Source organism: Cornus florida, unplaced genomic scaffold (assembly GCF_030987335.1).
Source record: "Cornus florida cultivar Cherokee Brave unplaced genomic scaffold, ASM3098733v1 CherokeeBrave_3.0.0_Hap2_Chr03, whole genome shotgun sequence".
NCBI lineage: Eukaryota > Viridiplantae > Streptophyta > Magnoliopsida > Cornales > Cornaceae > Cornus > Cornus florida.
Window position 1 is genome coordinate 34,165,706 of NW_026775573.1, and position 24,377 is coordinate 34,190,082.

Genomic DNA, 24,377 nt, shown 5'->3' on the forward strand with positions numbered 1-24,377 from the left:
CAGTTTTATGTTGAATTTTTTTTTTCATGATTTTTTATTTTTTTATTTATTTTTATATATATGGACCATTAAGTGTTTTTCTTTCCCCTGGTAAGACCATTAAGGATTTTTTTTTTTTTCGAAGTAAGACCATTAAGATAAGAAGGGTAATGTGATGTAATATCGGCTAGGATTTTTTTATACGCATTAAGGGCTCGTTTACTAACGCTTTCATTTTCTTACTTTTACTTTCTTCAAAAATAAAATCATACTTTTCATTCCTAAAGTTGAAATATAAAGTAAAATTATGTTTATTAATTTGTTATGCTTTCAATATTTTTAAAGTAAGAAATTAAAAAGCAAGTTTAACAACTATAATTTTGATTTTGCTTTCTATTTGACAATCAATGTTATATATATATATATCATCATCATCATCATCATTGCTACAATCCTAGGGTTTCTTGATAGGTCAAATATCATGTCGTATCTCTCTGTTCTGGAAACTTGAAAGTTCATGAAGAATTGCCTTCCAATCCTAGGGTTCCACAAATTAAGCGTCTTCATTCTAGACTGAACCAGCAACAACCCTTCCTCGCAGCCGCAAATCACCCTTGCAGCGAATCCTCTCTACACCTCCCACGGCGTTTCCAACATTATTGAGTTGGTGGTTTCGGTATCCACCACCACAAAGTGGTCGTTCTCGGAAATTACGATCTTCTGTGAATGGAGCTTTCTGTTCACCTCCGATCTGAGAAGCCTCTGGGCAAATTCTCCACTGCAGATCAATGCACGCCATCACTCTCCTAATCTTCTTCTTCCTTTTCCTCAAGAGTGTGGTTCAATTAAGACTAAATCCAAGGAAATATGTGAACAAAGGGAGGAGGTGGGTGGAGGTGATGGCAGCGGCGATAGGCCGGTGGCCATGGTCGGGGGAGGCAGCGTGGAGACTGGTGATAATAAGTTTTTTTTTTTCCTTCTTCTTCTGTGACTGGTTGATGGATTTGGGTATATTGCTGATGGTGTGTATGAGAGAGGAGAGATTGGTGCTTCAATCCAATTTTGAATACAGAGAAAGAGTGATTGGGGCTTGATCTGATATTGAATATAGAGAAACTGAAGCTACATCATCGTCTTCTTTGGCATCGTCGTCTTCGTCCAGATAGACAGAGAACGATACTGATAGAGAGAGAGTATGGTGGCCGGGTGGTGTCTTCCATCGTCGTCGGTGGTTAGTGTCTTCCATTGTTGCCGGTTGGTGGGATGAGATGATGATGATAGAGAGGGAGAGGATGATGGGTGATGGTCGGCTGATGAGTCAGTGAATGCTACAGTAACAGAAAGTATTTTCTGTGTACAATGGAGAAAATAGAGAAGTAACAAATCTTCACTTTCTCTTTCCTTCCTTAAATGTGAAAGTACTTTCTAAAAGCTGAAAAGTAAAATCATCTTAATAAACATAATTTGTACTTTTACTTTATATTTTTAGAAATTGAAAGTAAAAAACAGGAATGATTCCGGTTAGTAAACAGGCCCTAAGTGGGGGTGTGGATTTTAGGTAGAGATGGCAACTGCGGGGCGCGGGGGGTACTGTTTAAAAACTCTACTCCCGTTCTCGTCCAAAACCATAAAAATGGGGAGACTTTCCATCCCATTTCCGCAACCGTTTAACATTTTTACCTCGCAAGTACCAACCCGTCCCGTTTATGACCATAATTTATTTATTGTTAAAATAGATTTGTTTTTTTTTTTTTTTTTTTTTTTTTTTTTTTTTTTTTTTCCCCCTCATCATCCGTTTTTCACCATTGCAACTTTTCTTTTAATCAAATTCATTTGTTACTTTAATATTGTTATATAAAGTACGTAATATCTATACTGGGAAATATATATATACTAATGAAATAAGGGTACTTAAGTAATATGCCTATCTAAATGGGACAGGGCGACCTCCCCCACTCCACTCCATACCCGTGCAGATTTTTATTATATCAAACCATTTATACCCAAATAAGTTAAACAATCTCCCAAAATCGTCAAAAACAAGATGGGGTGGGACGGGTAACCGCGGGGCTGGTCAAATTGTCATCCCTAATTTTAGGTAACCAAGATGTCAATCAATTAAAGTGTAAGGACCCTATTACCTTTATATTTTCAAAAAATAATAAAAAATAAATTTTAATAAACAAAAATACCCTTCTTTTCTTCCCTTTCCCTATCCCTTTCTCTCTTCACCAATCTCTCACTGCCACCATTTCATGAATTTGTTGAGGTGACCGATAAAAAGAGAGAGAAAATAAAAAAGGTGGAGCGAGAGAGAAGGGAAAGTGTGAGGGAAAAGGAACGAAAGAAGCATCGGTGGGATCCACAAACTTTGATTTTACGTTGAAGATCAATCCGTTAATTCTAAATGGCATTATCTAATAAACTCGCGAAACTTGCAGGCAATTTCTTCCTCTCACATGCAGTAGAAAAAGTGACCATTTCGCAAAACCTGACTTGACTGGAACAGTGTTGAACAACTTGACTTGACTGGAATAGTGTAAAGACTATCGTCAACTTTTGATGCCTCTTTTTTTTTCTCTTTTTTTCATTTTCAACAATTCTTTTCACATTTTCTTTTCCAACACTAATGATTAATGCCACTTTTGTACCCATGTTTTTTGTTCATATAGATCATTTATATATAATAGTGTACAATTGCTACAACACGTTTAACTATAGTTTTAGGATCTAATTTACAGTTAATAAAAAATTATTATTTTAAAAATTATTAATTTTTTAATTACATATGAGGGAAATTTTTTATAATAAAAAAATTAATATTCTTTAATTTGATGTAAAGTGTCAAGATCTTCATCTACTAACACCATCACCTCTACTATCATCATATAAGATTTGATGAATCTTTTTTTTTTTTAGTTGATGTTCACATACATGTCTTTACTGAAACTTAAACGTCTGACCTCGCTTTAAGAAGTAGGAATTTTATACAATTAGACACTAACTCATTGGTGATTAACATTTTTTCTTCTGTGTGCATGAATTAAAAAAACCCAAAGAAAATCATCAATGTAAAACTTGCATAGACACCTGCAGAATGTGAAAAGTTGATACTAAGAATATAAAAAGAAAGGGACCACCTACACCGTCACTGCCACAGCTGCCTCGATCTGGTACCACCATTACCATAACACCACCACCACCCAAGAGGTCACTGCCACCTATTTAAAAAGAAGAAGGTAGAGTTAGAAATATAAATTTAAGGTATAAATAGTAGTGAATCATTCTTTCTTTATTAAAAGATTTTCTTTTTGTTAATAAATTAGAAGATTTTCTTTATGTTAATAAATTAAAAGATATTTATGCTTCAATTAATGAGATATTATCTATCTAAATCTATATCTATTTTCATTTATTTTAATTTAATAATGTATTTTTAATTTTCTAAAATATATATATTTTTTCAATAAACATATAGAAATACAATTTTTTTTTTTTCACATCCCTAACCAAATCAAGACTTGAGGAAATGTGAACCGAGTTAACGAGGTTGATTACGTCAAGTGTTCTATGAATAGCTATTAAATGCTATATTTTTAGGGCTTCTTTTTGAAAATTCATGATCATCCATATATGGGTGTAATATATGTTTATAAATGAAAAAGATATTAAAGATTTTTAGCAAAGTGAATTTATGGTAATTCGTTTTTTAGGTTATTCAAGAATTAAATATATTTTTAAGTACGCGTGTGTTGTAGAACTATTGTAGAAGTGTCACTTTTATCTCTATATGTAAGTATAATTATCCCAAATATATTGCAACTATTACACTCTTTATTATCTTCTTTTGTTTATTATTATTATTATTATTTTTAACATAGGGTATTTCCATTTTTTCTTGCTCAAGGTTGTCCTTATTTTGAGCGATATTGAATCGTTAGGGTATTTTTCAACTTCGAGTAATTTCTTCTCAATTTTATATAGCAAAGTGTTGTATTTAAAAAAATTAATTTACTTTTTACATTATACAGTATAAAGAAACAGTCATTGGGGATTATACCTTTTCACGAAATCTAGAAGCACTATGTTAAGGGTCAGTTTACCGATCACTTATGTTTTATTATTATTATTATTATTATTATTATTTTTTTTTTTGGCTGCGGGTAGTGTATTGTGAAGAAGAAAAAAAAAAGGGAAAAACTCTAAATTGCCTTTTTATTTTTTTCTAGCCATTTGGTTTTTTAATTTTGTACCACTTTTTAGTTAAATATATTTTCATACTTTTGCTTCCGAATTTCATACAACTTATTTTATGTTAATGTTCTGATTATTATTGAACACACTCAACAACCAGTGAAACTTAAAGGTTTCCAATGCACCTATCTGGAAACTTTATTGGTTTATATGAGTAGTCTTGCACCTATCTGGAAGCTACATGAGTGAATAAAATTTTTGGTTAGAATATATGGATTTATTCTCTTGAACGAGGCTCACCCGGTGGATAGAACATCGCCGGCCTTCCGGTCAGTTAGGAGATCTTGAGACAACATGCGGGCATGTGGCTCTTTAGAACCTAACTCTGATATCAATTGTTGAATTATGGGTATCCAACCCAAAAGATTAACTTATTAAATGGAGTGACTCTTACCCCTTATAAGTTCCAAATTTTCTTTTTTTCTAACCGATGTGGACTAATTCAACTACCACTCCACATACGTACCTGCAATAAGATGGCTGAAACACAATTTTGATGCTACATTTAAAACTATTTTATGTTATCTAAATCATCTATTCTTTCTAAAAAGTTTATTTTTCTTCTTCCTAGCAGGCTAGCTCCTCTTTTGAAGTATGTGTTTTACTTTTAACAATCAACAAATCAAATTAACATCATAAGTTACTTTTAAATTATATCTTTGTAACGGAAGAAAGCACAAACTGCCATTTTAAGATTAATTTAAAAAAAAAAAAAAAAAAAGAACACAAAAAAGAACAAATTAAAGTAAACATGTATACAAAACATCCCAAATAGAATAAGATTCCATTTATACATAAATACAGAAAAGCACAACTACGTACAGTGAATAAATTTAAAACACCAAGTACTATTTTCTGATTACATTTATTCTTTTTTTTTTTTCACATCCCTAACCAAATCAAGACTTGATAGGAAATGTGAACCGTGTTAATGAGGTTGATCACCTCAAGTGTTCTATGGATAGCTATTAAATACTATATATTTTTTTTCTATGATAAATCACATAGCTCAGTGGCTTCTCTTTGAAATATCATGATCATCCATATATGGGTGTAATATATGTTTATAAACGAAAAAGATATTAAAGATTTTTAGCAAAGTGAATCTATCGTAATTCGTTTTTTTAGGTCATTCAAGAATTAAATATATTTTTAGGTACGCGTGTATTATAGAACCATGGTAAAAGTGTCACTTTTATCTCTATATTTATTTCAAATTCTTACAAGAAATTAAGATTATATATTCTCTTTATTTAAATAAAATTCTTAGATGACCCATATTTAGACACCACCTTATGATTTGTCACTTATATTTTAATTAATAATAATAAAACAACACAATCCAGCTTATGAAAATAATGTTTGTATATGCTGACCCTAATTTTTTATACTAGGATTTCTTCATTTAATACACATGTTTGTAATTGTATGTTATTTGAATTATTTTTTTTAGTGGTGATCATGATCTGATGAAGTTTAGTTACCTTGGTAGAGTTGGAAGAGATGAGGTTGAAATTAAATGTTGGAATTTATAAAATCAAATATACAGATCGCGATTGTGTTTTAATAGCCTGCGACAAGCACTTGCAAGATTGTATGAGTCCATCCAATTCATTGGGCATGAATACAATCAAAATTTTCATTGAGCCCAATTGCTAATTATGCGTGTATGTTCCTAACTATGTGTTGATATCAATTTATGATCTAGTTGTTTGGGCTTGACTTCTCATTGGAATTGAACCTCAAATGATTCATTTATTTCTTGTATCTGGAGTGGCATGTCAATTAAGTATATAGAAATGAAATGTATCTCCAAATGAAATGGAGATACAAAATAGAAACATAATTTTTTTTTCATGTAATAAACTTGGAATATTGAGCAAAGGGTGTTCAATTGTAAAAGGGTTACCTGTAATAAGCAGAATCCCCCAAGGGCAAAGGGTGTTCAATTGAATTTGTTATGCTCTATGATGAAGAGAGAGAGGAGAGAAGCAAAAAGTAGTGAGAGACACGATGATAAAGGGAAAGGAGTAGCGAGAAAGAGAGAAGGGAAAGTGGTCAAATGATAAAAGGAGTGGAAAGAACCATTGGTGGGATCCACAGAGGAAGATTCCCGGCAAGTAAGTGTGAAACCAAACATTCATAATATGATATTATTCCTGTGGGACACTTCTTGACCGAAAAATAAGTTGGCCTTATCGCATGATGAGCTGCGGTTGAAAATTGTATAATCTAAATTTTGTATTAAATTTTTCGTTATTTATGACACATCAAATGTTGTATGGATAAACTATTTAATTTTACCAATTTATTTATTTTTTAATCTAGACTAGTGAGAGTTATTTGCTTATTCATGGTAAATCACAAATTCATTTATTGGCTTCTTATTTCTTTTCTTTTTATTTTGTTTAAATTAAAGTGTCAGTTTTATGTTGAATTTTTTTTTTTCATGATTTTTTTATTTATTTATTTTTTTTTTTATATATTTGGACCATTAAGTGTTTTTCTTTCCCCTGGTAAGACCATTAAGGATTTTTTTTTTTTTCGAAGTAAGACCATTAAGATAAGAAGGGTAATGTGATGTAATATCGGCTAGGATTTTTTTATACGCATTAAGGGCTCGTTTACTAACGGTTTCATTTTCTTACTTTTACTTTCTTCAAAAATAAAATCATACTTTTCATTCCTAAAGTTGAAATATAAAGTAAAATTATGTTTATTAATTTGTTATGCTTTCAATATTTTTAAAGTAAGAAATTAAAAAGCAAGTTTAACAACTATAATTTTGATTTTGCTTTCTATTTGACAATCAATGTTATATATATATATATATATATCATCATCATCATCATTGCTGCAATCCTAGGGTTTCTTGATAGGTCAAATATCATGTCGTATCTCTCTGTTCTGGAAACTTGAAAGTTCATGAAGAATTGCCTTCCAATCCTAGGGTTCCACAAATTAAGCGTCTTCATTCTAGACTGAACCAGCAACAACCCTTCCTCGCAGCCGCAAATCACCCTTGCAGCGAATCCTCTCTACACCTCCCACGGCGTTTCCAACATTATTGAGTTGGTGGTTTCGGTATCCACCACCACAAAGTGGTCGTTCTCGGAAATTACGATCTTCTGTGAATGGAGCTTTCTGTTCACCTCCGATCTGAGAAGCCTCTGGGCAAATTCTCCACTGCAGATCAACGCACGCCATCACTCTCCTAATCTTCTTCTTCCTTTTCCTCAAGAGTGTGGTTCAATTAAGACTAAATCCAAGGAAATATGTGAACAAAGGGAGGAGGTGGGTGGAGGTGATGGCGGCGGCGATAGGCCGGTGGCCATGGTCGGGGGAGGCAGTGTGGAGATTGGTGATGATACGTTTTTTTTTATTTTTTCTTCTTCTGTGACTGGTTGATGGATTTGGGTATATTGTTGATGGTGTGTATGAGAGAGGAGAGATTGGTGCTTCAATCCAATTTTGAATACAGAGAAAGAGTGATTGGGGCTTGATCTGATATTGAATATAGAGAATCTGAAGCTACATCATCGTCTTCTTCGGCATCGTCGTCTTCGTCTAGATAGACAGAGAGCGATACTGATAGAGAGAGAGTGTGGTGGCCGGGTGGTGTCTTCCATCGTCGTCGGTGGTTAGTGTCTTCCATTGTTGCCGGTTGGTGGGATGAGATGATGATGATAGAGAGGGAGAGGATGATGGGTGATGCTCAAAATGAGTGATGCTCGGCTGATGAGTCAGTGAATGCTACAGTAACAGAAAGTATTTTCTGTGTACAGTGGAGAAAATAGAGAAGTAACAAATCTTCACTTTCTCTTTCCTTCCTTAAATGTGAAAGTACTTTTTAAAAGCTGAAAAGTAAAATCATCTTAATAAACATAATTTGTACTTTTACTTTATATTTTTAGAAATTGAAAGTAAAAAACAAGAATGATTCCTGTTAGTAAACAGGCCCTAAGTGGGGGTATGGATTTTAGGTATAGATGGCAACCGCGGGGCGCGGGGGGAACTGTTTAAAAACTCCACTCCCGTTCTCGTCCAAAACCGTAAAAATGGAGAGACTTTTCATCTCATTTCCGCAACCGTTTAACATTTTTACCTCGCAGGTACCAACCCGTCCCGTTTATGACCATAATTTATTTATTGTTAAAATAGATTTGCTTTTTTTTTTTTTTTTTTTTTTTTTTTTTTTTTTTTTTTCACCATTGCAACTTTTCTTTTAATCAAATTCATTTGTTACTTTAATATTGTTATATAGAATACGTAATATCTATACTGGGAAATATATATACTAATGAAATAAGGGTACGGAGTCAAGGAATTTAGGCCAAAATACCAAATGAAAGTAGATCGATTTTTTTTCATTCCCGAGGAAGTGCATATCTTACCCGGATCTTCTTCCATAATGGTACGAAACAATAGTCTCATTGGGGTAGATACACAAATCGCAAGTTTAGTAATGAGCATAACGGCCCTATTGTTCCGATGGAGAGAAGAACCTATGATTAGCTTTTCGGGAAATTTCCAAACGAACAATTTCAACGAAATCTTTCAATTTCTTATTTTACTATGTTCAACTCTATGTATTCCTCTATCCGTAGAGTACATTGAATGTACAGAAATGGCTATAACAGAGTTTCTCTTATTCGTATTAACAGCTACTCTAGGAGGATTAGGCTCGGAATTATTGGAAAAATTCCTTATGGAGGAGGAACAAGTTCTTTCTTTGACCTTCCCAAGAGCTTAGCCATTTGCAGCAAGCTCAAACTTCCTTCTTGCATGCGTGCCCCTCCCGAAACACATACTATAATAAGAGGTAGAAATTTATTGGTAGCATACTCGACCAAACGGGTAATTTTCTCCCCAACTACGGATCCCAAAGTAATATGCCTATCTAAATGGGGTAGGGCGACCTCCCCCACTCCACCCCATACCCACGCAGATTTTTATTACATCGTACCATTTATACCCAAATAAGTTAAACGTCAAAAACAGGATGGGGTGGGACGGGTAGCCGCGGGGCTGGTCAAATTGTCATCCCTAATTTTAGGTAACCAAGATGTCAATCAATTAAAGTGTAAGGACCCTATTACCTTTATATTTTCAAAAAATAATAAAAAATAAATTTTAATAAACAAAAATACCCTTTTTTTCTTCCCTTTCCCTATCCCTTTCTCTCTTCACCAACCTCTCACTGCCACCATTTCATGTACCCAAGGAAATAACTTATATAATAGGAAAAAGAGCTGTGATAGAGAAACCGAATGTTTTTACCGAAATAAACACCGAATCTTACGTGACTTTGTCTACGTCAAATAATTTCATAACCTAACCCCTTATCATCGATCTTTTTTCTCCTAGTTTTTCCTTTCTCTCTCTCTTCCTTTCCATTTCTCTCTCCTCTCTATGTCTGGTTCTTTACCAATTCTTCTTATACATCACCTCTTTTTTCTCATATCCAAAGTAGTCTAGAGACAAGATCTAAAAATTTTTATCTTCACTCTTTTTTCAAGATTGCCTACTTTTCTCTTTTCTTAAATCTTCCAAAAATAAATCTTTCCAATCCCAAATGAAAAATATGCATAAGAATTTTTTTTTTGGGTAAGTAAATATCAACACAAGAGTTGCCATTACAAAACACATTAATCTCTTATGGAATAAAAAATTTAAAAAAAAAAAACTAACCCAGAGAAGAGAAACAAATGAATCTTCTCAAAGTTTCTATTTAATTTTTATGGATACAAAATCTGAAGGAGAGAAACAACAGCCAAACTTAACGTGGCTTCTCAAAGTTGTGCTTCTGTATTTGCAAAACATGAAGAAATTAAATTTTTTTTTTTTAATTTTATCTTCAAGTTTACGAAATAAAAAAGAGAGACACAACCAAAATCAAAGATAAGATTGAATATAGAAGAAAAATCGAGAATTAGAGGAAGAGAGGAAAGAGAAGGGAAGAGGTAGGAGTTATGTTTTTATAAAATAATCTGACGTGGCTTAGCCACGTTAAGTTTGACTTTTTATTCGATTGTTTGGTTCGGTTCTCTTATCATTTTTCTAGGAAAAAACAAAAGTGAGAGAATTACTCCTCGAGAATTTCTCCCGTAAAAAGAGTTTGGAGTAAACAATTAAAGAATTACAAATGTATCTTACCACAACAAATCCCTGTACAAGAACATTTTGCACAAACAAAGAATTGTCTTTGTTCTTATCCTTTTAAATGTGCTTGTCAGTTTCTTCTTTGATTTATTATTTCTCTAATAATAAGTCAGTAAAAGGTTTGTTGTCAAAATATATAGAGATAAATCGAATGCAAATTTATGCAAATGAAACAAATTCATAAAGAATTTTACAACTTATTGTTTCATTAACGTTAAAGAGACACTTTAATCTGATAATTGAACTAGCATGTGAACAGAATGAAGAATATATACCGAATATACCACATTCTTACGTTTTCTGTGATATATAAATCATATGTATGACTATGACTAGTAAAGCCATTCCATATAAGCTTTGATTATAATACTTTTTCCTTTTTTTCTTTTCTCTCTTTTTTTTTTTAATCAATTATATATATTTCTTTCGGGGCAATCAACCCAAACTTAAAATGTGAAACCAATACATTTGGGTCCTCTCAAATTTTTTATTTGGAAAATCTTGGTTGTAGACGAGCAATTAATATTTAGTCGCCAGATGCCCACAATCTTTTAGTTATGTATGTGAAAACTATAGTAAACTTTTCAGTGCTCTTTTTCTTTCTCATTTTTCAATTTTCTTTTGACATTTTTTTTTCCTTCCAAAACTAATGATTAATGCCAATTTTGTGGCCGATTGGCATTTAGTTTAATTTATTTATTTTTTCTATCTATCTAAATCTATATTTATATTCATTTATTTTATCTTAATAATGCAATCTTAAACACCACGTACTATTTTATGGCTCCTTCAATTGCTCTTTATCCTTAAGGAAGTCTAAGGATCTTGGATGGATCTAGTAAATCGAAGGAAAAAAAAAAAAAAAAAAGTTCAAACACCATTTCAATGAGAGAGAGTACGATCTTTCGTTAATATGGGACCAAAGTCGTAATACATGGGCAAGATGGGTCAATCGTAACGTTGACCCTTCCAAGGTCAAAGTCTTCTTTAAGGGATTTCCCCCACCCATTATTACTTGTAAGCTTCAGAGTCACAAAATAACTAGTGGTCCCACCAAATTTTGGTATCTCACTCCCGATTATAAAATCAATACTCAAATTATCAACTTGATTTGATCAGGTTTCTTTTTCAGCCAAGTTCTTCTAAATTTTTATTGGTAATTTAAAACTTTTAATTTATAAATATCCCTATCAAGTTCTCCAAGTTTTCAATTCTCCAACAAAATTTCAAAATCTAAATATATTATAGAAAATATTGTTACCATGTATTGTTAGTATATATATTATAAGATATATTATTAGCCATGTATAGGTTTATCATATAAGATTTAGATCTACCATATAAGATTTAAGTTTACTTACTCTCCACACATCTCGTCACCTATATAAATCCTTAGGTTCCGTTCGCTATGACGAAAGAAAATTAAATGGAAGGAAGAGAAGAATAGAAGGATGAGACATATCTCTTCTAGGGAAGATATTATGAACTTCCCTCCTTAGAAGAGAAGAAAAGAAAATAACATACCAAATTCCTTCCTTCCTTCCTTCCTTACTAGAGAAGGAAAGAGAGAATTTAAAATTTAAAATTATTTTTATCATTATACCCTTTAATATTTTTTTTCTTCTCATAAATAACCATCATCTTTTCTACTTATTTGAAAAGTACCATTAATTTCACTCTAATTTGTTGTTTGCTTTATATTGATATATATAATCATATTTCATCCTGAATAATAATAATATATATAAAAAAAAGCAACCCACTATCTACATACTTCTTTGATAAATATTAAACAAAAAACAAAATCTTACATTCCAAAGACCATTATCACGTAGATGGATGCCAAAACAATGATGGTAGAGAAAGCATGCATGCACGCACCTGGCCTCCCCTTATAAATTGCATAAAAATTGCGATGCCCAGTGCACAAGGCTAATAGTCTAGGGTTAATTAGATGTACGTCATCTTACCTCTGCATGCCAAGAGATTGTTCATTTCGAATCCGTAACCTTCAAATCCCATTGCGCCAAGTAATAATCTAAAATATAAGTAAAATAATATTTGTATCCATCAATTTTTAATTAGTAAGTTTTAAATTTTTTTATTTAATAAAAGTCTTGCTGATTTGCTAAAATAATTCAAATAACCTCTCTAATTAGTTATTGGCTAATCCAGTAATAATCAAAGACAATCAAAATACAAATTAATTAACCTGATTCACCTCTTTTTTTGTATCGTTACTGAAATCTCTCTCAAGAAAGGTGGAAGGCTTAATGATTTTTATTTTATTTTAAAAAAAAAAAAAAAATTTTGAGGTCCAAGAAAAAGAACATATATGGGTCCTATTGAACTTTAGCTTGGTAAACGAGTCTTTTTGAGAATTTTATAAGAGTGGGGGCAGTTAATTTCTCCATAGCAGTAGCGCTTTGGAGTATGTTGTGTTAATATACGTGGTCATCAATAGAAACACAAATGCAGTAACAGTAGATGTACAGGAGCCAGTAGCCACCCCTTCAGAGTCACCAAGTAATAAAGGTATTCCAATCACCGTCAACCGTATTGCTGATTCTGGACTTCTTCTTGGTCCCAATAGCCAATCCCGGAAGTATGAAGGCCATGATCTTACCCCAGTAGTCATGGAGGGTGATTGATTTATGCCAATCCCGTCTGCAAGAAGCATTTTCAAAGACTCCATCTGGCCCAGCTCTGTAGGAAACTTCTTGAGCTTTAAACAACGAGATAGAATGAGTATTTCAAGAGATTTTAGCTGGCCAATTTTCAATGGAAGTTTCCGAAGATATTTGCAACCTTTTAGATTCAACAGAACTAGTCTCTCTAATTCCCCAATTGATCCATGAATCTCAATCAAATTTATACAATTTTTAAGAATTCATCTTTCAAGATTGGGGACTTGTGACAAGTCAGGTGTATTGGTAAGACCATGGGAATAACTGAGATCGAGGATTTTCAACGATGTGAGCAAAAAGTAAAAAAAATATTGGTATAACAAACTTGACAATCTAAGCATTTTACCAATGCACCACGCAATGGCCCATTTAGAAATTAGTTTATAAGAATATTAATATTAATCACCAAAGGAAAATAGTTTGTATCAAACCTTGTTTCCATTCCAAGCTTGTTTCAAGCTGCTATTGCGCATGTCAAGGGCAACCAGACTCTCCAGATGAAGGCCACTGGGTATAGAATCTAAAGGGAACCCATGCCAACACAACCATCTTAACTTCCTAGGGAATTCTTCATAGTCTCCTCTGAGCCTTGCATTATTTAGCTGGAGTAGTCTTAATCTAGGCATCCTTGAAAATGCATCAATGTGCAGATCTACTTCATTTGATGTGGAATGCGATCTTGTTGAGGCAGAATTTATGGGGAGCCAAGAGAAGAAGCCTAGACGCTGCCGCTTCAATGAATTGTTTTTCGAAAGCAATTTTGATTTGTCAAGAAAATCTTCTAAAGAATGCCTTTTTGCATTATTTAAACCAAAGAATTTCTTGGTGGACCTATGTTCCTCAGACACATGCATGTTGAGGATGAGGCCTTCAATGGAATCTGTTCCCTGATTAGAGGACTCGAAAAGTTAGTACAACAACTCAAAAAACATTTACAGATACACATCTTGAGAAGCATATATCTTTGAAAAAAGAAGAAGAAGCATATATCTTACAGTTCTTTCATTTAACACATCAAAGGCGTCCTTATGATGCCACAATCTGCTACATTTCCCTGGTTCCTTGGTTGATTCTTGGCGTATGATTTCTCTCCCCATGTCCTGAAGCATCTGATGCATTGTCAGCTTATTATTTCTATCAACAGTTATGAGACATCTATCAATGAGATTTTGAATCCCAACTTTTGTGTAGAAACCACACCCATCTAGTATTGTAATTGTGAATTCTTTATCCTTTCTAACAAAGAAACAAGCAATATCGAGGAATAAATTTCTGTCATGGTCATCTTGTAAAGAATCAAAGCTTATTTTTAGTTTCTTTAGGATCTGACTGTCAGGAATAGCTTCCAATTTTTTTTAATGCGCTTTCCCACACGTCTACATGTCTGCCACAGAGAGAAGAACCCAACACTTGAAGAGCTAAAGGAAGCCCTCAGCAGTAGTGTACGACCCTTTTTGAGTGCTCCAAGTAAACTTCAATGGGATTGTCTTGTCCAAAGGCATGCCAACATAAGAGCTGAAACGATTCATCGTCGATTAATTCCTTAACTTTGTATACCATACAAAGTTCATATGCCTTCACCAATTGCTCATGTCTAGTTGTTATGATAATTTTACTTCCTGGATAAAACCAATCTCGTATGATGAGTACTGCATTTAATTGGTCTGATTGATCCACATCATCAAGAACAATCAAAACTCTTTTACAGCAAATAGCATCTCTAATCTTGATGATTCCTTCATCAACACTGCTAATTTTTTCTTTTCTCCCCTTTAGAATATCTAAAAGAAGTCGATTCTGTAAACTAACCAAACCATTGGGTTGTTCAGATATTTCTCTAATATTTGCAAGAAAGCTGCTACATTCAAATGTGTCGAAGTTTAGGTTATACACTGTCTTGGCAATGGTGGTCTTCCCAATTCCCCCCATTCCATAGATTGTCACTATGCCAACATCCGTCGATCCATCTTGTATCCATGAATTAATGTCTTTTACACGAGAATCTATTTCAATTGGGTATGGACCAACACTCAAGACCGTGCGTTTCAACTTGTTCCCCATCTCTTCAACAATTTTTTGAATAAAACGTGACTCTTGCCTACAAAATGCAATGAAAATGGATAAATTACATTCAAAAAGTCATCTATTAAAATGAAACAACAAATGATGATTATGAAAATAAAATAAAACAAATTACACGGTGTTCAATTTTGGCCATCATGACTTATATACAAGCATAGAGACTGCTGAATATAATGATAATCTAGAATTGACAGAATTATGTAGGTTATACTCTCTTAAAACATATGAAAGAAGGAATAGAAGAAAAAAGATAAAAATGTTCACAAAATTCAGACTCCAATTCAAATAACCAAGTTCATGAAAAGGTACTCCTGTTGTTCACAATCCTAATGATATTTCCTTTCTTTAAAATTCATCTACTTATTTCCAGAATTTTTGCAACTACTAACTTTATTCTTTTGAAGTGATTTTATGTGATTTTAAACAACTTAAAGTTTAAGTTACTGAAGCACTTTTATCTCGAACCCATTTATGCTTCTTTGTATCTTAATTCAAGAGATGTTTGTAATTTATTTTATATGGTACTGTGGCCTTCACATGCCTTGAGTTGTAAATAAAAATAATTAAACATTTTCGTTTTCCCTTTCATGTTCGATCCATCCTTTCTTTTACCTTCTTTTCCATGCCTTCCAAATAGAAATATTATTATGATCAAATCTCTATATCAGTGGTATAATACATTTGCTCATATAATAAGCTTCTAGACTCAACATCCAGTATTTGGAAACCACTATACCACAAATAATGAAATAGGACAGTGATATAACATCGCATTTATATATATAATACACGCATATTAAATAGCAAGCCTTTTGCATCTACTTGAAGTCAAGCTTTCATATTTTATCAATACTTTGGCTAAAAGTATATATATAAATTCTAAAAAAAATTGTTAAATGATATACAGATAGTATTAATAATGTTTCAATATATTTCGACTAGTCTAAAACATTACCATTAAGAAAGAATGTTGATAGTGAGTAAAATTAGCATATATTGGCATGAATAAATTGAATGTATTCAATCAACACTATTAACTCTTCAAGGAAATTACCCATCTATTATAACCATTCCTGCCAAATCTGCATCTTCTCTCAGAGCCGCCCTCCACCTCTTTATCTTGTCCAACCCCGCCTCTTTTCTTTCTTCTGTCTTTGCCTCAAATCGCTCTTCGTGTCTAGCAAATGCTTCTGCAAAACTCCCTGTCTGCGTTCTTACATGGGATGGATCCACATAATAGAAGATGGGCAGAATCATATGACCAACAGTCTTCTTGTGCTCAAGGATATTCAAAAGCTCATCAAGACACCATCTTGAAGATGCATAGTCTTTTGAGAAGACTATTATTGAAATCCTCGACTTTTGGATTGCCTTATTTAGTTCTATGGCAATATTTTGTCCTTTATCCAGTCGATCATCATCCCTAAATGTGTGTATTCCTGCATGTAGTAGAGCTGTATAAAGGTGATCGGTAAAAGTATTCCGGGTGTCTCCACCTCTGAAACTCAAGAACACGTGATAAGAGCATCGACTTGAGGAGGCTTCTTGGGCTCCCATAGCAACCATTGAACAATGCTCTAAGAAATCAATGAACAGGGGATATATGTAATCTGTCAGGCACAACCAGTATTTGTGTAGTGTAAATAAAATAATAAACCAACAATATTATATTCTCAAATAAGTGAAGTCAATTAAAATCCCATATGCGAACCATAGTACATAAGGAAAATGCTAAAGGATATGCTTTAATGAATTACACACGTAACAGAAAATCCAGACACAAAATGTTGCAAAGTGGCTTCACAAAGGTTTTAGCAAAATTCAACTCTACCAAATTTCATCTCAATTATTTGTTGTATGCTACATGAATCCCATTTCACCATTTTCTTTTTATAGGGTTAATTATAACTTCATTTAAACTACATGAACTCATGTTAGTTTTGTCTTCTTATGACCTTTTTATCTCTTAACTGACAAACATTCTCTCCCATAAAACATGACTAGGTAATAACTGTTATGTTGTGTTTGGGAGCACCAAATCGGCGCCTATTCAGTATTCCCAAACTTAGCTACAAAATTTCCTTTCAACTTTATAGACTCTGTTGATCACATAGTACACCATAAGCACTCTTCAACTTAACCAACATCATCTTCAATCTTCCCACCTAGTAAAGAATTGAGCCTAGGTAATACAAATTCTTTTGGTATTTCTCGAGACCTTCGATCTTTATTACATCTCCATATATATATTTTCAGTTTTACTAAATTTATATATTCAATTTTAATCATACATATTTGCATTCAATATTTTAAATTTATGCATGGTTAATTCACTAAAACTTTTAGAACAATTTGGATACTTGATCTGACAGTCTTATTTTTATTTTTTCGGTAAGTATCTAACAGTCTTATTCAACATGGATCAACCATTAAGAACATAGAAACCAAACCCAGTGGCTAGTTTTATTCAAGTTACACTTCTATCTTCTTCTTTTTCATGGATACATACAAATACAACAAAAAATTAAACAGAAACAGAAAACAAAAATTGATTAATGATACATGTAATAAACTAGAAATATTGAGCAATGGGTGTTTAATTGTAAAAGGGCTAGTAATTTGCAAAATACCCCAAGAAATGGACTCATCACTCCACTACAAGATTGAATTTTTAAAAGGGTTACCTGTAATTAGCAAAATATACGGCCGGCCCTGAGATTGAAAAAATTTCTAGAGGCCCTAGGCGAACTTTAATGTGAGGCCCTTTATACATAAAGTTTCACATGCACAAAAATAAATGTCTATTTTTTAAATCCTTAGGAAAATTTTCAAATTTAGCATCTGTTGGAAGACCTCTTTCAACTAATAAATCTCTCATTTTTTTTTTATCAATATTTTTCCAATTTTCTGGATCATTAATGTTCAAAGGAAGATTATCATTCTCATTCGTATATTCTTCATTTACCAAATCTTCAAGTTCATTCACATTTTCTTCGTTTTGATTCTCATTCGTATCTTCATTTTGATTCTCATTCGTATCTTCATTCATTAAATCTCCATGTTCATTAAGATTTTCTTAAGTCCTATGTTCTTCATTCACCAAATCTTCAACTAAACTCTTTATTTGTGTATTGTCCCTAAAAAGCTTATGAATAGCGTCTTTTTGAGATTGAATTAATTTTTCTTCTCTCTTCTTTTTTTTTTTTTTTTTCTTTTTTCATGCCCAGATTCAAATTTTCTTGTAGACATAAATGACAAAAAAAAAAAAAAACAGAAATAGAAGTTATAGAATTAAAATATATATATATATATATATATATATATATTTGTTTTGCTGAAATAAAATGTAGATTACCTCAAAATGCAATGAATATGACACTATAATACCTTTTACTGTAATCAGCTTCTTCACACTAACACTCAAATCAAGCACCTCCAAGTTGCTCAAAGCACAAAAGTCTACAAAAAATGAAAATTTTGTTGTTTACATATTAATAAATTTTGTTACTTTATATTGTACTTTGTTTCATATACAATTGGGTGCCCATATTAATTGACAGATTTATGCTTTATGCGGTTAACATCCAATTTGTTATTAGCATGAAAAAAAAAAATGAATAATATATATATATTGAATAAGTGAAGAAATGACTTACCAGTCTGAAGTGATGAAAGCACGGTAAAAGATGGTAGGACCGTAGGATGCTGTAATTGTAACAATTATAATCCACTGGCCTTCAGCTTGTTCAAGACTCAAGTTGAACCCAAATTTACCAATTAGTCTTTCAAATCCTGCAAAGGGAGATCCTGTTTCAGTCATTATCTTCACTTTTGTTTGATAAGTCAGTCATTATCTTCACTTTATAACTAAAATTCATACAATATAAAAAAATTCTATAAAAAAGATCATAAAAAATTTCACCAAATAGGATTTAGTTTGCAAAACAAGAATTACAGACCTTGATTAATTGATTTAGAAAAAAAACAATTAAAACAAAACCCATACATACAAGTTAGCAGTTGCAGAGAGAGAGAGGGGGGCAAGCTTGAGAGTTGAGAGACAGCGGGTGAAGCTTGCGAACTGCGAACCCTAACTGGAACAGCGGGCGATGGAAACTGAAAGATATGGGTTTTGATTTTTTGAACAATCTGAAATGATATGGCGATATGGGTTTTGAAATTTTGATTAACTGAAGTATATGGGTTTTGAACTTCTGATTCTTGTAGATTTTGTAGTTTGCAATTGCGAAGACAGAGAGAGGGCAAGTTTGGAGTTGAGAACGATGGAGGCGATTGGGGAGGCTGAAATGATTTTCCCTAAATTTCTTTTTTTCTTACTGGTGGCCCATCATCCATGGGCCTATAAATTTTGAGGTCCCATAAATTTTGAGGCCCTAGGCGAGCCTTGGGTCAGGGCCGACCCTAAATTACCCCAAGAAATGGATTGATCACTCCACCAAAAGATATAATTTGTTCGGGTCACTGCTGAAGAGAGAAGAGAGAAGCAAAAATGAGGAGTGAGAAAAAGAGAAGGAAAAGTGTCCAATGGGGGAGGAAAGGATAAGGAAAGAACCATTGGTGGGATCCACAGAGGAGGCTAACCTGCAAGTGAGCAACTCTACCTCAGTGAGGAATTTTGTCCAATACATCAATTGGTGGACCTCATTCATAATGAGCTGGGGTTGAAACTGTAGAATCTAACTTTTTTTATTAAGTTCTCATTATCAAGTGTTCTAAGAAAGAGTTTTACCTGTAATTGGCATAGGAGAGGAGAGGAGAGGACAGGAGAGGACAGGAGAGAGAGAGTATTACTTGAGAAAGAAAATAAGAAAAGGAAGGTAAGGTAAAGTAAAGTAAAGTAAAATAAATGATAGCAATAATTTACATTTATGTTTGGATAGATGGAAAAGAAAAAAGAAAATGTTAGTATTCTGAATAAAATGGAAGAGATAAAAGAAAAGAATGAACAATGATCAAATAACTATAATACTCTTTATCTAAGATTTTGGAGGTGGTTCAATGTTATAATTTTGGAGGCTAATTTTTACATTATGAAAGTATCACTAATCCACTTTCTTTTCCCTCTAAATTTTCTCATTTTTATACAATGCAAGGGATTTGGAGGGATAGCCAATCCTTTCTTTTCTCCTCAAATCCTTCCATCCAAACATAACATTTCTTATCCTTTCTTTTTTCTTTTCTTTTCTTATCCCCCAAATAGATTCTTGAGCCAGTGTTTTCAAAAAAATATTCTGATTCTATGTGGATAGCTTTTTAATGCTACAATTTTTTTTTTTCTTTTATGATACATAAAATAATTGAATATGCCTGATAGTAAAGATTACTTATTATTTTCCTTTATTTTAAATTTGAATTGATGAGAATTATTTGTTTATTCTAAATAAATCACAGAACTTGTTGGTTTCTCTTTATTTTGATTAAGTTTAACCAAATTGAAGTGTCTATTTTGATGGAGTCGATGGACTAATGTGATTTTATGTTCACTAATTGCAGAGAAAGGAAAGGAGCCCAAAAGGAGTGATAAAGAGAGAAGGGAAAGAGCCAAATGATAAAAGGGCTGGAGGGGAAAGGAAAGAACCATTGGCTGAATCCACTGAGGAAGCTTTCCTGCAACTGAATAGTTTGTGAACCCCGAGTTAATGACTTTGGTTGAATTTGTGCTTTAGAGTTTATATTAAAAAAATTTATTTTCTATGTCACCTCAAATGTTCAATGGATAGCTATTTAATGCTACAAACACTTTCTTTTCTTTACATTTCCTTCCGGTTTATTTTTTATTTTTTTTTATCTAGAACAGTGAGAGTTAATTGTTATTTATGATAAATCACAAAATGAAGCATTTTCTATTTATTTTGAACAAATTTGACAAAATTGAAGTGTCAATTTTGATATGCTACATGCTAGTATGATTGTATTTTAAAGTATATTATTATTATTTTTGTAAGATTATTAAGAAGTGCAAGGTGATGATGTGATGTCTTTCAGGATTTCTTATCCTTTAAATTTATTTATTTATTATTATTTTTTTTTAAGGCGTCTTCTAATAGCTAGGATTTTTTTCATGTACGTTGTGGGGGTGGATTTCTTTTGTTGTTTATTCATGATCATTCATTTTGTGTGTGTAACACATGTCAATGAATACAAAAGAAAATTAAGATTTTTAACAAATTCAATCTATCATGAATGCGCTTATTGTGATATAAACTCGTTTCTTCGATTGTACAAACCAGAGTTCAAGATACGAATTCATGGTGAGATATTTTGTTGGACTATTTAAGATTTTTTTAAGTACGTTTATATAAGACTCGATAGAGTTAGTATGATATTAATAAAGTTGTCTCCATTTATAATTGGGTCTTTCTTCGATCCCAAATTTGTCGGAATTTAATCCACCCAAATGAAAAAATAGATAATAATATTTAACTTTTAATGTGAATGAGTAAAGGTGAAATTTACTAATTTAGGGTCTGTTTGGTTTGTAATTTTGAAAACAGGTCTCAGAAACGTAGGAAATATAAAACTATTTTAAAAGAACTATAGAAGAAAGTTCCTTAAAAATAGTCCGTTTTATACTGAATTTTTTAAAAACTGAATCAAACACAATTTTTGTTCAATTTTTTAATTATGATTGCACAATACACCATAAACATTCTTTAACTTAACCAACATCATCTTTAGTCTTCCCACAAATTAAAGAATTGAGGCTAGGTGAAAATTTTATTTTGATATTTATGCATGGCTAATTTCTGTTATCTTAAACCTTGAGAACAAATTGGATATACAAAGACATCAACATGGATGGGTCTAAGAACATAGAAACCAAACCCAGTGGCTAATTTTATTTAGCTTACATTTTTATATCTAATTTCAGCTTCTTCTTTTTTTTCATGGATACATACAAATTAAAGATACAAATAAATAAATATATATATATATATATATATCAATCTATATTACAAATCTTACAAGCTTTTAAACTCCATACCTTTGGCATAAAATATAATATAATATATATATATAATATAATATAATATAATATATATGAGAGAGAGAGAGAGCTCACCTGAAGGGGAACTTTCCTTTCAGTTAACGCCATGTTATACAAAAAAGACACTTCAATATTTCTCAGGAATTCCAAGTTGGACAAGCCCAAATTGCCGATCATTGCTTTATCAAAGTTTCCAGTGGCTTCTAACTTGAACATTCTCTGAACCTCTGTTAGTTTCTCACAATTAACTGTCAATAAAAACAGCGAATTCAACAGGTTTGGTAGATTTGTTATCATTTCTAATGACCTTAAACTCATTGGAAGCTCCGGAAGTAACTGGAGTTTTGGGCAGTTGTTTAGATTGAGTCTGTGGAGCATAGTGAGACCCTTATAAATTACAAAATACAGTGATTTTCTCTTTATTTGGATTAAATTTGACAAAATTGAAGTGTCAGTTTTGGCCCGCTCATGTGATTTATGTTTAAGGTATTTTTATTCCTTTTTGAATTATTATTTCTCTACTTTTCATATCTTGTTTGAATTATTATTTCTCAAATAGTATTTTTTCAGTAAAAGAATTTGTTGCCCAAAAAATAAATATATTATTATACAAAGCAAATGCAAAACGTATGTAACGAGTATATCTTTTTTTTTTGGCAAATGTAACAAATTCATAAAGGATTTTGTGGCTTGTTGATTAATTAACAGTGAAAGAGAGTTAGAAGGTGACACATTTATTGTTGATTTCAATAGCTTTGGTGTACTTCTCATACCACTTCCGGTTACCTGCACCAGGCTCAATCCAAGTCCCGGCCATAGACTCATTGGAAGTTCTTAAGTAATTGGAGGCTTGTGCAATGCTCTATTACTAAGTGATTGCAGCTCAGAGACAGTGATCTAAAGTAACTTCTTGAGCTTTAGATAGCCAGCAAGAAACAAGAAAAATGAAAAATGACATGTCAATCGGCAAGTGAATGCACACATCCGAAATTTACTTTACAATAAGTGTATCGGAAGTAATTGCACACATCTGAAGTCTACTTTATAGTCCAAGTGTATCCGAATGTCACCAGCTTAGAAGGTTACTCATAACATAAAAAATAAAAGAGGTACTTGTAGGAAGCTTTTAACAACTTTTTCTATTCGAAAAACAACTCTTTAATTCTCTAATGATTCATGAACATTAATCAAATTTATGCTGAAGGTAAGCCATTTTGCGCACCTGAATTCTGCCGTTAATATCAACCAGTTGGCTCAGGCCATTAAACTCGGGCATTCACTTCAGCTTAGAGTGTAAAGCAAGAAATCTACGTTATTAACATTTTGACAAGGAGTGCTTTGGAGTATGTATTTGTATATTAAAGGTCACTGTGAATCGAAAAAAAAAATGATATAGAGGTGTTACTGTCAGATCATCCTCAGCAATCATCATTGCTGCTCCTCCACATCGCCAGATAAGAAGTTATACCAAGTAGTCCAATCATAATTGCTGTCATCCGGTAAGCTTCGATGGAGGCTATAGTTGTAATGACAAAGGAAGTACAAACCTGTCCTCACCTGATACACCGACAAATCTACGTTATTAACATTTTGACAAGAAGGATAGGTGAGGTATGGGGTACCCTTCTCTTCTTCCTCAATCACAACATGGATTCCAAACTCCTTTAGCTTAAGGTTCGTTTCTTCTTCCTCAAAAAGCACTGAAACATTCACTTCATCGCCAGCTTCCATGAATTGATTCACCAAATTCCAATGGCTTAACCATACCATCTCCTTCAGGTCATCTGAAATGCCCATGAATGTTGGGCTGTATATCCACGTCAGATCCTTTGTCCTATTACTCACTTCAATCATGCAACACTCGGTCCAATAAGCATTTCTCCAATAAACATTTCTTGAATTACCAGAATGTCCATCAATTTGTGCATAGACAACACATACATTCAAGCCTTGGATCTTCATATTAGGAAATGAAGGTACCTTGAAACATATTGAAGATCCCATGCACTTTATGCTGAAGCAGCCTGGAACTTCACTACCAGGGAGAAAAGTGCTAAATATACCCAATTCATACAGTCCCTACAACATGAAAATCATCATTTTTAACTCTTACCGATATGTGTGTGTGTGTGTGAGAGAGAGAGACAGAGAGAGAGAGCTCACCCGGAGGATGATTTGAGGATGAAAGGTTTCATCCGACCGAG

At 32.7% G+C, this 24,377-nt stretch overlaps 1 pseudogene; it reads right to left on the bottom strand.

Moving 5' to 3' along the window:
- Positions 1-13,111: 13,111 nt before the first annotated feature.
- On the bottom strand, positions 13,112-19,490 carry LOC132300222 (disease resistance protein RPV1-like; annotated as a pseudogene).
- Positions 19,491-24,377: the final 4,887 nt, after the last annotated feature.